Source organism: Cetorhinus maximus, chromosome 14 (genome assembly GCF_964194155.1).
Source record: "Cetorhinus maximus chromosome 14, sCetMax3.hap1.1, whole genome shotgun sequence".
NCBI lineage: Eukaryota > Metazoa > Chordata > Chondrichthyes > Lamniformes > Cetorhinidae > Cetorhinus > Cetorhinus maximus.
In genome coordinates, this window is record NC_135892.1 from 67,837,502 (window position 1) to 67,853,455 (window position 15,954).

The window sequence follows — 15,954 nt, forward strand, 5'->3', positions numbered from 1 at the left end:
CTCTTAGTTGAGCAATTCTGCAATCTTAGAATTCTCGTTCTTGTTTTTAATTCCCTCCAAGGCCGCTCACATCTCCAACTTTGTAACCTCCTCCAAGATATCTGTGCACCTCCAATTCTGGCCTCTTGCATACCCCCAGTTTTGATCGCTCCAAACTTGACGGCCATGTCTACAGCTGCCAGGGGCATAATCCATTCCTGGTCAAACTACTACCTGTGGGCTACATCCTGCCCCAGGGAGCTTCTAACCTGGCCCATGGCTGCAGCAGGCAAAGTTGCAGTGTGTGCCTTATGCACCTGCTCAACTGCTGGCACCTGGCCAGTTGGCATCAGGAGCTGTGAAAGTAAAGTGCGGATCCTCACAAAATTTTAGCGGCACAGAGGGAGGCCATTTGGCCCATCAGGTCTGCACCAGCTCTCCAAATGAGCATTACGACCTAGTGCCACTGCCGTGCCTTTTCCCCCTACCCCTGCACCTTGTTTCTATTCAAATGATCATCTAAAGCCCTCTTGAATGCCTTGATTGAACCTGCCTCCACTATATTTCCTGAACCACTCATTGTGTGAAAAAGCTTTTTCTCATGCCACATTTGATTCTTTTGCAAATCACTTTAAATCTGTGTCTTCTTGTTCCTGATCCTTTTACAAGCAGGAACAGCTTCTCCCTATCTACTCTGTCCAACCCTCTCATGATTTTGAACATCTCAATAAAATCTCCTCCTAGCTTTCTTCTCTCCAAGGAGAACAGTCACAACCTCTCCAATCTATCATTCTGGAGAGATTCAGGGCCAAAGAAAGCACTTCCAGGTAAGTTGGAGTTGGCCAATGGTTGGAGGGTGGAGGTGAGCTTTCCTCAAGTAGTGCTTGCAGCTACCATGTTAAGGGTGCAAGTGGAGCATCAGTGAGAACAGCACAAGGCAACTGTATACTTAAGATTATTTGTTAGTTTACTTCAATTTTGATTTGCTTTTTGGCTTTGCAAGTATGTACTCTGTAATTTCAAAACTTCAACTTATCCTTCACTTGGATTTTAATACTCTTGGTGAAAAGTCAAGTCAACTTTTATATAATCTTTCCCCGTTTTTCTCATGCCCTCACTGAAGGTGTTGATTCTTGCTAAGGTCAGGTGCCATATGTGCTGTCAGTTCAGGATTTGACCTGAGACGTTCAGGTCTGCATTGGCATAGTAAAACAGTACACTGAAGAGTGCCTTCCCCCAGTAGAATGGTTATTTAAAAAAAATCTTGCGTCTATGTGAGCGTCCTGTCAACTTTTTATATTATCAATTCCATACCTACATTTATAATGGTACCAGGGATGTGGAACTTGAGTTAAGTGGGGAGATCTGCAAGATCTCTGCACTTGTACCATCTACAAGATGCACTGCAGGAATTCACCAAGGCTCCTTCGACAGCACCTTCCAAACCATGACCACTACCATCTAGAAGGACAAGGGCAGCAGATAGATGGCAACGCCATCACCTGGAAGTTCCCCTCCAAGTCACTCACCATCCTGACTTGGAAATATATCGCCATTCCTTCAATGTTGCTGGGTCAAAATCCTGGAACTCTGTTCCTAACAGCACTGTGGGTATACCTACACCAGGTGGACTGCAGTGGTTCAAGAAGGCAGCTCACCACCACCTTCTCAAGGGCAGCTAGGGATGGGCAATAAATGCTGGCCCAGCCAGCGAAGCCCATGTCCCATGAATGAATAAAAAAAAAAATGAGGAAAGCTGTTCTCCTTAGAGCAGAGAAAATTAAGGGCATATTTAATAGAAGTGAATTGATTAAGAATTGGTGGCAGAAGGGTGGATAACCAGAGGACAAAGATTTAAGGTAATTGACAAAAGAACCAGAGGGTAGCAGATTTCTGGATCCAGCAAATTCTGACCTACAATTCTGCTGGTGGACAAGGGATCGTAATACCAAAGCATAAATGCTCTACCTGTAGCATGTTCCAAGATATGTATGACTGAAGGTCTCCAGAAGCAATCTCAGTAAACATGTTGAGATGGGCATCTCGGTGATTAGTTGTTTGTGCATTCTGAAAATAAGAGTTGAAAACACACCACCTGTTCCTGCCAGAGGTACAACTATTTTAGAAGGAGGAGGATAAATGTAATAGAAAGTGAAGAACGTGTGGATTTAGATTAGGGTTTTGTGTTTTAAGAAAATTTAAAAATTAGCAATGTTTCCTAATGGGGGTACAAAATGTTACAGCTGCTGGAAATCTGAAATAAAAACAGAAAATACTGGAAATATTCAGCAGGCCAGGCAGCATCTGCAGAGAGAAACAAATTTCTTCCTATCTTCAGTTCTGAATCATCAATTCTAAGAATTTTTAAGCTAGTAGAAGGGAAGTAGAACCTGTTCCCCCTCTGAACTTGCTGCATTTCATTCTCTCAGGTCCAACCCTAATATTTTCATCAAACCCGCTGACAAATGTGATGCTGCTGCTGCCTGGGGCACTGACCTGTTGTCTGGGGTACTGAGCTCCCACTTAGCAGAGGCTGAACGCCAACTGTCCGACATTTTTTCCTGCCTCACCTGAACTAAAACCCCACTACCAAACATCAAGCCATTCTGATCAGTGTTGTCACTGACCTCACCTCCGCTGGAGATCTACTCTCCACAGCCTCCACCAATCCTGAACCACATAGCCCACCAACTCCAAATAGCTGCTTCTACCTGCTTCCCAAAATCCATAAACAAGACTGTCCTGGTCGACCCATTGTTTCAGCTTGTTCCTGCCCCATTGAGCTTATTTCTTCCTATCTAGCCTCCATTTATTCTCCCCTTGTCCAGTCTCTTTCTACTTACATCTGTGACTCATCCAATGTCCTGCACCACTCAACAGTCTTCCGTATCCTGTCCCTAACCGTTTCCTCTTTATCATGAACATCAAATCCTTCTATATCTCCATCCCCCACCAGTATGGTCTTGGAGCTCTCCGCTTCTTCCTTGAGTGGAGGCCCATCCTGTCCCCATCCACCACCATCACCCCCCTCTGCCTGGCTAAGCTTGTTCTCACTCTGAACAACTTCTCCTTGAACTCCACTCACTTCCTCCAAATAAAAAGGTGTTGCTTTGCGTACCCACATGGATCCTAGCTATTCATTTTTATAACACTCATTATTTGAGTCCTCCTGGGGACCCCTCCATCATCTCTTTTTCTGTTACATTGGTGACTGTGTCATTGCTGCCTCCTGCTCTTGCCATGAACTGGAAAATTTCATTGTTTCCAATTCCACCCTTCTCTCACCTTTCACCTGATCCATCTCTGACTGTTCCCTTCCATTCCTTGACTTAGCCTAATCTCCAGAAATGGAGACGGCGATCAAATGATATTCACTACAAACCCATGGACTCCTACAGCTACCTTGACTACACTTGCTTGCACCCTGTTTCCTGTAAGGATTCCATTCTCTCAGTTTCTCTGTCTTTGTCACATCTGTTCTGAAAGCAGCCTTCCACACTAGCACTCTGGCATGTCTTCATTTTTCCATAACTGAGGATTCCATCCAGCGTGGTTGAAAGGCCCTCCATTTGATCTGATCCATTTCATGCACTTTGGCTTTCACCCCTCTCCCTCCCTCCTAGAACCATGATAGGGTTCCCCTCGTCCTCATCTTCTACCCCACCAGCCTCTGTATTCAACAGATCATCCTCTGCTGTTTTTGCCAGCTCCAGTGTGATGCTACCACCAAACGCATCCTCCTCTGCCCTCCCCTTTCAGCATTCTGCAGGGACTGTTGCCTCTCTGACATCCTGATCCACTCCTCAGTCAACCCTAACACCCCTCCCTTCCCTACAGTACCTTTCTATGCAAATGCAGGAGATGAAATCCTGTCTTTTCACCTCCTCCCTTCTCACCATCCAAAGGCTCCGAACATCCCTTCCAAGTGAAACAGAGATTTGCTTGTGCAACTTTCATTTTGATATACTGTATTTGCTGTTCATGATGTGGTCTCCTCTACATTAGGGAGACCAAACGTTGGCTGGGTGACAGCTTTGCGGAACACCTCCATTCAGCCCACAAGCATAACCTTGAGCTTCATGTCACTTGTCATTTTAATTCTCTACCTTGCTCCCACTCTGACCTTTCTGTTGAAACAGTTTCAATGAGGTAAGAAGATAAATAGCCCAGATAAATTCGAGAAAAAGTATGGGTCATCTGCACTTGGATATAGAGGCACATCAAAATTTGCAGACAGCCCACAAAATAAAGAACGTGGTCAACTATGAAGAAGTTTGCAAGTAACTTATGAAGGGTGTGGACAGATTAATACATTGGGCAGTTGTCAGATGAAATGTAACTTGGAAAAAGATGAGATGGTGCATTTTAGGTAGAAAAGAAAGAACAGTAAAAGTGTGGTAAAACTTTAAAAGAAGTGTTGGAACAGAGAAACTTAGTGATTCAGATACATAAAAATTAGAAGAAAAATAGATAAAGCTGTAAAAATTGTATATAGCATCTTAGATTTAATGACATGGGGAATCGAGTACAAAAGCAAATAGGTCACGATAAAACTAAACAAATCATTGGTTAGCAGCAGTTAGAATATCCTGTGCAGTTTTGGGCATCTTACTTCAGAAAGATTGTCCAGACTACAGAGGAGTGCAGAAAAAATTCACAAAGATAATATCAAGGGTGCAAAGTTTTAATTATGAGAAAGGAGTAAATATTCATTAGAGATCATATGGAGGTCTAATAAAGATTTGACAATATAAGGCCTCTATTCATTAGAATAAAGGCGGCTAATGGGCAGTCTCATAGAGGCTTTGACGAAGTAAAGCGGGAAAATCTATTTCCACTGATTGGTCAGTTGGTAACTAGAGATCATAAATTCAAGATTATCACCAGTTGGATGAAGGGGGAAGTTGGGATTTTTTTTAAACTCAAACTTGTTAAGGCATCAATTGTTCTACTGGAACCCACAATAGCTTTTAGAAGAGATGTGGGTAAATGTTTGAGAAGAATATTGCAAGTGTTTAGAGAAAAGGCAGGACGATGGGACAAATGGATAACTTTTTTTTAGAGAATAGCCACAAGCAGAATGGGCTGAATGGCTTCCTTCTGTGCTATAAAAATCTTTGACTTGTGTGGTGTGAGGGACTTTTAGTACTTGAACAATAGAGCACTCTATGGTCTTATTATGAATTGTGTCCAGATGCAGTAAACTATCCAGCATAATTACAGTTGTATTTAACCAGGTAATATATCATTGTTCAGAGACAAATTGAGAAATTTATATTCAAATCAATGAAATAAAAAATCTGGGGGGAGAAAGCTGCTATCAGCAATAGTACCCATTGTCATTAAAGTCTATCTGGTTCAGAAATGTCCTTCAGGGTGGGAAATATGCTGACCATACCGGGCCTGGCACATATGTGACTCCAGACCAACAACAATGTGGTTGACCCTTAACTGTCCTCCGAAATTGTATATAGTTTGTGAAGAGAATAGACTAAATGGAATGAAATAGGAAAGTATTATACCCCTCACTTTAAATTTCAGCAAAAGTATAAAGGTAAGTTTAAATTGGATTTTTTATTGAGACATTTAAATATTCCGCTTCAAAAAATGTTCTTGCACATGTTATTAGCTGGTAGTATAGGTGCAGAGCTGTTGTAGGTTGCCAGCATTTAAGGATTAGCTGATGATTTACACGGATGAAGGCCTCTGTTGATTTATTTGTCTGCAAGATATCCGATATGCACAGAAACCCATCACTGAAGCAGATTTTTGTCTTTACAGTCTGTGTTGAGCATTGCCCTATTGGAGCACAGAAAGGAAAGTCAGGTGAGGAGGCTCAGGTGCTCCTTGCAAACCACACAGCCTCTTTCTTTCTGCACTCCACCCAGGCAATGCCTAAAGTCAGTGGTAAAGATAAAAAATCTACCCTGCTATGTTTAAAGCTCTTCTCCATTATGCTAACGGGATATCTCATTGACAGAGTTAGCCTGATATAGAAGTTACACTTTCTCCCTGTTAGGACACGCTTAAGTTCAGAATGTGTACATGTTGTTTGGCAGAGCTAAGGCTTGGGGACCCCATAAGTGTGTACATAGGCAGTGCTGGAGTTTAACCACCTAATAGCATCAGTAAACTCCTTAGTGCTGACCATGGTTACCTTACTCATGAAAGTGGGAAGAATCACAGCCCTTTATGATAAGCATGCACAGTAGATTGTGGTGATTTATAATAAGTTAAGATTTATCTGCATGCCAACTAGCTGTTAATCTTAGTTCTGAATTTGTTACTTTCAAAGTTTTTTAACTGCTTTTGCTTAATTTTCTAAAACCTGCACTATTGCCAGGTATTGCAAGGCTGCAAGCAAGGAAAATGTAAATATGCAAAAGTAAGTTATGTCTTTAAGACCATAAACAGCGAAAAGTACTAAAACATAGTCAAAAAATATCAATGTGTATGCAAAAATTCCCCCTTCAGGGTATGATTAGACTTCACCAATGCCCCCAACTCCTTTTGTTTTGTCCTTTTCCCCCCTCATGTTTGGTCCATGCATTATCCACCAATTTGGGAAGTAATGAGAAATTTCTCTCTATGCAGATCATGTGGAAAAATCAGTTTCCAGCCATGTGGCAATTGTTTTAAACTCTCTTGTTTCGTTATTTACTTCAGTGCCAACAAAGTCATTGATATATGTTGTAAAGCAAAACTTCAGGCGCTAGCAACCATCATTATGTTCACCTAATATCCTTTAATTGAAAAATTAAACCCTGTCAGCAGGTGGTTGTTATGGCAAGGTACCAGATAAGCTCACAGGCTTGCTTTCTTGTGGGAGCAAAAGGATTGTAATCATGAAATCTGTCAGTTCTCTTCTCCCTGCCCTCGACCGTGTACATATCCAGACCACAGCCCTGGGTGATTCACTAGCTCAGCACATACCATTAACTGAACTTAGCATTAATGTTATCTGTATGGTTCAGTACCACACAACATAGTACATTTAGCCTAGAGTCAGAATGATGTACCCTAAGCATATAGTAATTATTATACAACACCGAAACCCATGTTTTTTTACCCTCCCAGTAGATATTCCATCACTTAGGGATTGAGAGAATGGTACTAATTTTGAAATTAAGAGACTGATTTGAACCCATTTAAATGAGTTACCTAGTTTAGAAAACGAAAGACTTGCACAACCTCAGGGCCTCTCAAAGTGCTTTACAGCTCGTCAACATCTCGCCTGATTTTTTTAGTTGTGCCCAGTCTGTTTGTTTTGATGCACGGTCTGTTCATTTAAATGCGTGGCATCTTTAAATTTATTTTGTGCAGCCACGCACATGTTAAAGGAAGCAATTTGTGAATAGCCTACATGGTGCCTTATGGGTTGCTGCGCATACATGCATGGGTGCAGCTTAAAGGGAACATTGCAGTCAATGAAGCACTTTCAAGTGTAGTCAGTGTTGTAATGTTGGAATTGCAGCAGTCAATATGCACCTAGTAAACTCTTGCAAACAACAATGTGACAATGACCAGATATTCTGTTGTTATAAAAGCAAAATGTGACAGAGTGAAAATCTGAAATAAAAGCAGAAAATGCTGATGATACCCAGCAAGTCTGGCAACAATTGTGGAGAGGGAAACAAAGTTAACCTTCCCTAATACAATACTGCATGCCATTTACCATGGCATAGACCAGTGATCGAATCTGGGACCATGCTTGTCTGTTTGCCTCAACTACTTTTTGATTAAATTTGCTGAGCCACTGCTGTAGAGAGCTTGTATAGCACTGCATATACCTTAACATAGACCAGGGATTGAATCTGGGACTATGCTTGTCTCTTTGTCTCAGCCACTTTCTGATCAACCTTATTGAGCCACTTGTGAGGGGACTAAAACCTCACACTGTATGTTCTTTATAAAATAGATATAAGATATTCTCATTGCTATTTCTAACATTTCTAACAAAAACTGAACAAAGACCTTCTAAAATGGCTGAGGCTATGTTGGCCTGTGATCTTTGAACGAAAGGAACTACCATGGCAGTATCACAGAAACTTGCACCTCGTTAACTCTGAAGAGACGCTAACAACCCCCTGTGGGCTGCAGAGACCAAATTCAAAGAGAAGTATATAAAGGCCATCTGCATTTCATAAACCAGGCTGGCCAACTGGAGTCTACTCATCTGCTAGGACAATGGGCCCTGCTACCTTCCTTCAAGCCTTAATGGTTGGAACATTTAGTTATCTCAGGAACCCAGACAAGACGATGTGGAGAGGTGGGAGTCATGTGATGTGCATCTCCAGCTTGTGTAACCAACAATATTGCTTTGCTCTACTGCAAATTCTCAGTCTGTCATTTTACTATCTAGCTAGCAGCAACACAGAAAAGGGGCTCTGCCCAGATTGAATACCTGGTCCCTGTCTACACTGTTTCTGCTGACACTTCTGTGCCATTGCCTCCAAGACTGATTCGCCTCTGTGTGCCTATCTCATCGTGTGAAGTCAACTCTGCTGGAAAAGTGAATTATGCAGCATCGGCCAGGAACCCATGTGAAACGCCAGTTCTTTCCTCTGTGATCTCTGCACTGTAAATATTTTCTCTATACCTCTTTTGCTGTATGAATGCAAAGGCGACAACGTTGTGGCCCCCCCCCCCCCCCCCCCCCAAGCCCGGCGACTGAGTGTATGCAAATGAACTACCCCTTTGAGTTCATCCTATCTAGAGTTTGCTTGTAGGGTTATTGCTAAAAATTGGATCACACCAAAACCAAGGGGTTGGGAAATACACCACTGCTTATAAAGGGGGAAGCAAATCATAATAGCTTTGTGTTTACGGATGGGTGGTGAGAGGAGAAATTAATGCTGTTTAAGTTAACCCCCCCTCCACCGTCCATAATATTGCTGTAGTGATGTTGATTGAAGGAGAAATGATGACCAAGAAAAGAGGAATTAGTGTAGGAGCACTTATAAATTAGAAATCTCATTTTGATTTGTCTGTGTTAATTTAACTTCTTTGTTGCCTAGCAGGCATGTAAGTAAAAACATAATCGACCAGGAACTTTCTCTGAGCTGCTCCCATTCCGCCATTGTAAGCAGGGTTATTGCCGCTCTTCTGGAACATTGCTGTGGGCCTGGAGTCACATTTAGGCCAGACTGGGTAAGGATGACAGGCTTCATTCCCTAAAGAGCATTTGTGAATTAGATGGGTTTTTCACGACAACCTGTAGTTACATGGTCACCATGATGGATGCTACTTAGTTTTTTACATTTGAGATTTATTTAATTAACTGAACTTAAATCCCCCAAATGCCAAGGTGGGATTTGAACTGACATCTCTATTATTAGTTGAGACTCCTGAATTACTCCTCCATTAATATAACCACTGTGCTACACACTACATCTGCTGCTGGCTTGAACACGTCACGATTCTTTATGGTGAAAATGAATTTGTTGTCATACCCATGACCTGTCCCAAAATAATCTGTAGCATTGAATTTAAATTGGATTGTGTTGGATGTGTCTGTTCAAAGTTGATGAAGGGCTATTTTAAATGACAGTTAAAAGGAAATACCTGTAAGGACTGTTAAAATAGTGAAATGTTTATATATCGAGCTTAACACATTTTGGGATGCAATAGTGTTTATTTAACACACAGTCCAGAAAGGGTGGTAATGCGTGTTTGAAAATGACTGAAAAGTTATGAGTGATCCTGTTCTTGAATGGTTTGTGAGTATTATTTTAATTTTTGTAACTGTTTTGGAACCTTTCCAAAAATTTTAGTTCTTCCAATATGTAGCACATAACAGTTCCTTCAGTATTAAACAATTCTATAAACCCTTGAAACAAAGTATTATGCAAATACACTATGAATGTTTAATGAATCATTCAAAACTATTTTCTGGTTGAATTTTATAAATCTGTATATGAATTCAATTATTAATAGGGAGAAACTTTGTGCATTGTTTCAGTCTAAAAAGCAAGTACATATTTTACTTTGCAGGATTAAAAATGAAACAAATTGCAACTCTTCACCTTTTATTGGGTTAACTTCTTGTTAAATAAATATATTTGGGTTCCATTATGTCTCTTTATTCTGCCTGATGAATGTGATCGTTTTTGTAAATAAGATTTGAATGTTGAGAATCAGTACCCTGGAAACTGAAAAACTGACAATCTAGCTTCTTAGGGGATACAGTAATAAACAGAGCCACGTGGTAAGCGTGGACCAGCCAGATTTCAACATATAAGGCAGGCATTTTATAGTTTTTATTCCTGGCTTAACATTTTAATTATTTTTAACATTCTCTCAATTAATTTTATGCTCTCTTGCAAGGCCAGATCCTGACCCACTCTACCTAATCTGAATTTTTGCTCAATGTCTGGTTCACGTTGAAATCCTGGCTTCTTCAACATCTGTCTGAACTTGTCTGCTGAATTTTAAGTTTGATTCAGCACCAAGATTGTATGTTTTACTGCTTCCCATTTGACTGCTCAGAGCCCTCGATTACCATGAGCAATATCATGGCGATCTGAAATAAAAAAGAAAATGCCGGAAATGCCAGCAGGTCTGGCAGCATCTGTTAAGAGAGAAACAGTTAATGTTTCAGGTCCATGACTTCTTCTGTTGAAAGGCTATTTCCAGGAATTTTTGGCTTTATTTCAGATTTTAACATCTGCAATATTTTGCTTTTGTAGCATGGGAGATCTGCTTATTGCATTTGTTTCGTAGCTAGTTGAATTAATTAAGAGTTCTAGAATGTTTTTGTAAAATTATGTACATACTTCGGCAACAAAATCATATATTAACTGACGTATGGCATCACAAATTTTCACCAAAAGTGTTTTTTTTTCCCAGTTGGGTTTAGAGCATCAATGATCCACCTAATGCCTGAAGTATTGCATAGGTTTATCATTTACACATAAAAACCTATATAGTGTAAAGTTGTCATTTAACTTTTAAGCATACCTTTGAGTAAAGGGTAATGGGGATGGGGGGGTGTACTAATTTTAGTTAGCGATATTGCCCACAAATGATCGTTCTTTTAGCATTCTAATAATTTGATAAATGTTGTCACTATATTGTTTGGATTTTGTATTTGGCTAATGCCATGCATACTCAGTATGTGGTAATATATAGTTTTCTAATTGAATATGGTTAGGATTAAGTATGAAGTGAACCTATAAAGCAATGCAAAATGAATTATGGAAGAAACTGCATCCTGCATTACTGTTGTATTGAACAGGTATTAACATCATTAAATTGCTTTTTAAACCTCTTTCACAACACCAACCCACCCCTATTCCTGTAGCATTTGGCATGGGGGACATTTAAGCGTGGTAATATTTCTGACCTATTGTTCATAAGGTATATTTTAACGATGTGTTATAAATTACTTGTTTCAACAATCGTGAAGGCTTGAACTTTATACATAATTAAACTCTGAATTATTGCATTGGGATAATTCAAAATCACGTTGCTGATCCTGTGTATTTGAGTGCCTCCAATGCATCATGTTTGTTGACCTTGCCGTAATGCACTATTTGGCTTGCTTTCGATTCTAAGTTAAAACAGCAGCCTGCTGTACTTCAGTTTATAATAATTAGATTAAAACACAACAAAAATGAGTATGCATTAAGAATATTTATCAACTGTAGAGTATTATGATAACTAGTCTTCTGTAAACTGTCTACTAAATCTGAGGGACATAGATTTTAACGTTTCTGGCACCCGACTTGTTTGGTCATTCATTGTCAGGACTATGATCCGAAAAAAAGAGAAAAAAATCCAGGACCAATAAGGGAACAAGTTCTCTGGAAAGCTCCTCTCCCACATAGATCAAGTGTTACTATAAAGGCATTTATCCACTATATGATGTAACATTTGCCCCAGTGGAAAAGCCGGGCGTAGGAGGAGGGAAATGTAATGTGGTTGTTGTAGAGAATTCAGTAATTAGTGGAACTGATAACATCTTTCTAAATTCGATTGAGAGTCTCTCATAATAAAAACAGAAAATGCTGGAAAAACTCAGCAGGCCTGGCAGCATCTGTAGAAAAAGAAACAGTTAAAGTTTCGAGTCCATATGCCTCTTCAGAGCTTAAGAGAAGCAGAAATGTGATGGAATTTACACTGTTTATGGGGAGTGGAGCAGATGAAGCAAGATAGAAAGTCAGCAATAGGCGGTGACTAAGGAGAGATGGACAAAGATATGGAACAAGGCAAAGTGAGTGTTAATGGTAGTGGTGAAGACTAAAGAAGGTGCTGATAGTGGCATAAAGGTAAGAAAGCAGAATATGTTAATGGCAGAACAAGGGTCAGCTCTTATCAACCTCTAAAAGAGATATATGCAGCATCAGCAGCACATTGACATGCACACAAAGAGTAAGACTCTGTTGCATGGAATGCTCAATGTCGCAGAGATGTGAGGAGTGGATGCTGGCTGTAGTCTCACCAATCCACTGTGCAATTTTGTAGCAAGACTTCCCTACTTTTATATTCCATTCCTCTTGCAATAAAGGTCAACATTCAATTCGCTTTCCTGATTACTTGCTGTAAAGTGCATGTTAACTTTCTGTGATTCATGTACAAGGACACCCAAATCCCTCTGAACTCAGCATTCTGCAGTCTTTCTTCATTAAAATGTTCTGCTTCTCTTCTATTCCTGTGGACAGCCTCATTTTGCCACATTTAATCCATATGTCAATTTTTTGTTCACTCATTTAACCTATCTATATCCTTTGCAAACTCTTTGTGTCTTCCTCACAGCCTGTTTTCCTACCTATTTTTGTATCGTCAGCAAATTTGGCTACAGTATAATTGGTCCCTTCATCCAAGCCATTAATATAGATCATAAATAGTTGAGGGCCAAGCATGGATCCCTGTGGCACTCCATTCATTACGGTTTGCCAACCTTAAAGTGATCCATTTATCCCGACTCTGTTTTCTGTAAGTTAGCCAATCCTCTGTCCATGCTAATATATCGTCCCTGATACCGTGAGCTCTTGTGCAGTAACCTTTTATGTGGCACCTTATCGAATGCCTGGTTCTGCCACTGGTTCAGCAGCGGAGCATGATTTTGAGTTGACCAGTACCACCATTATCCCTGATACCTCCCTGCTGTGTGTACGCCTGGTTTTGTCCAGATACTGCGTGTTCCCTGTGCTGTTGATTGAAATTCCAAAACTAGCCCAATAAGGCCTTCTAATTGGGAGGCATAGCAGGTTCCAGGCAAATCCCCTCTCCACCACCCCTGCTCTCCCCCACCCCCCAGTTGAAAATTGCATTATTTCTTTAGGCAATGCAATTCGGGAATGCAATTTTCAAATCATGCTAGCACCCATTCCTGTCCCACCTATTCCATTCTCCTTCCTGGCCTTGTCCCGGATTGAGCCTGACTGTTCCCAACCTCTGCTTCCTATTTGACTTTGACTCAGCTTCCGACCCATTGCCCTCTCCATTGCAAAGATTGTATCCTGCCACCGTAACATACCAATCTGCACCACTGCCTCAGCCCATCTGCTGCTGGAATCCTCATGTATGCTATTGTCAACTCCTGACTCTACTATTTCAATGCTTTCCTGGCTGGCCTCTTATCCTTCAACCATGATATACTTGAGCTCATCCAAAACTAGTGCCTATATACTAATTTACAACAAGTGCCTTTCACACAACATCTCTGTGCTTGCTGACTTACGTTGGCTCGCAGTCGTCCAAATCCTCGATTTTAAAATGCTTTTCTTTGTGTTCTAATCTCTCCATGGCTTCACTCCTCCCTATCTTTGGATACAATCCTCAGTGAATTCTGTACTGCAAACTCTTCTTGCACATCCTTGATTTTCTTTACCCTACCTTCTGCTGCTAAGGCTCTCCTTAAACCTCCCCGCCTCTCCACCTCTCCCTCCATTTTAATTGCTCCTTAAAACCTACCCCTTTGACCAAGCTTTTCGTCAGTTATCCCAGTATCTCTCTCTTTGGCTCGATGCCAATATTAGTCTTGATTGTTCTCCTGCAAATGTCATGGGATATACACTGTGTTAATTATGCTGTACAAACACAATTTGTTGTGGGTTTGCTGTTTGCAAAGATGAAATGAATGTCAGTTAAAGTAACTTTTTACACAGTGTAGTATTTTGGTACATCAAATGGAGTTTCAGCAAATTCAGCAAATAAATTCAGAAAGAGATTAACACTGCTTAAGAGTATTTATATGTACATCTGCTTAATTTATAAATAGGACCCTTTTGCTTAAGATGGAGTCACAAGCATTTGAATTACTCACTCTGCCATGGGTTTCAAAAATTCAAGTATCACCTGAATCTATGTATTAGTTAGCTTTGAGTGCTAAAGTACAGTTTTTGGAATTCCATTATAGAAAGAATACCTGAGCCAAGGAAAGATGCAATAGATTGTTACTAAGAATGAAAGAAAGGTTGTAAAGGAAAAATGGGAATCATTTTCATAAGTTGCTAAAAAGGGACGAGAAATTTTCTTTCCGTATTCTTTCATGGGATTTGGGTGTTGCTGGTAAGACCAGCACTTGTTGTCCATCCCTAATTACCCGTGAACTGAGTGGCTTGCTAGAGCATTATAAAGGGCAGTTGTGTAGCCTGAAAATAATTGAAATGGAGCCTTAATTTGCACTAAGATTTTCTCGTTGATTACGGAATTCCATTACATTGTAATCAAGTCTCTTGCTGCATTTTAGTTAAAGGTAGAATTTTGAATATGCTTTCCTCAACTTTTTTACATAATGTTCCTTTATTACTCATACCCATTTGTCACAGGCAGAATTTGTTCCCTTACTGCCCGTGATCAGTGTGTTTTGTTTGTGAGGGGTGTGTGTTTCCTTACTTTCGGAGTGGTTGTCTGTCTCAATTTAAATAATTACAGCAGCAAGCCTTTTGTGAATTTTAAAATCAGGATGGTTATTTATTATTGCACACTTGCCCTGGGGTTTAAAAACGTGACATCTCACTCATTCGACTCACCTACGCTATCACTCGCACAAAGATTAGATACAGATGAGGGAAAGAGCAATTCAATTATAATTTGTATTTGACACAGTCTCTTTCATAGCAGCTCTGTAGTTTCTTAGATAAGATGCTTTTGATGCAGTGAAGATTTTGTAGAGCAGAGGATTTTCAGTAAACTGTGAAGCCTCTTGTAGTTGATTTTCCAGGAGATTAGTTCTCGGATGAACCTGAAGTTGGAACAGATTGGAGAGAGTCCTTCTCCCGCTTTCAAGGTATGGCTGTTTACTACCTTGGCAGCTTAGTTGATGTGCAGCTGGTTCGATGGTTGTCTGATGGATTTCTGTGGGACCCTGTCTGCAGAACAACTTCTTACTGTTTTAAAAGCAAACAACATACACGGATGTCTTACCATGTGACCTGTTACAAGTCCAAGCTCCTTTTTCAAATAAAGTGGGTGGCCACTTCGATTATACATTGTGTGGTGACTTTCATACGTTGAGAGTTTGAGACAGCCAGTGTCTTTGTATGTGAATGACCCATTCAATGTGAAATTACCCCTTTGAATTAGTTTCAGGAAAAGATATTGAGTCAAGATCAGTCTGGAAGGTTCCTTTTATTCTCTCGAGACAGGGAAATGTTTCAATCCACAAGAGAAGTAAAGTGATCCTCGGGCAGACATCTTTTTGTGGCTTTTTAACGTATTTTTGTAGCCTTTTATGTTTTGTAAACATTAAATATTGACTGAAAGCTCATAATACACTGGAACATGACACATATTTAACAAGATGCATAGCACACACTCATGCTCTGCTAATTGTTTTACAAGAATACTTCTAAATGTAATTACAGTGCAGATTTGTTGTGTTTCATTTTAGTAGCATGCACGTTGAAGCTAAAGAGTCAATCACAAGTTAAATAATTATTTCCCTTCAAGTGGCTGTTGCTTAAGTAGTAAAATTCCAAACTATATTTTGTTTTTCCATAAACTACCCTTGGGCGAAATATGTTCATT

The 15,954-nt window shown here is 40.2% G+C and overlaps 1 protein-coding gene across 4 annotated transcripts in view; it reads left to right on the plus strand.

The window, feature by feature from the left end:
• ppp2r5a (protein phosphatase 2, regulatory subunit B', alpha isoform) overlaps positions 1-15,954 on the plus strand; it is a 181,176-nt gene that overhangs the window by 84,317 nt on the left and 80,905 nt on the right. The gene's annotated exons all lie outside the window — the stretch shown is intronic.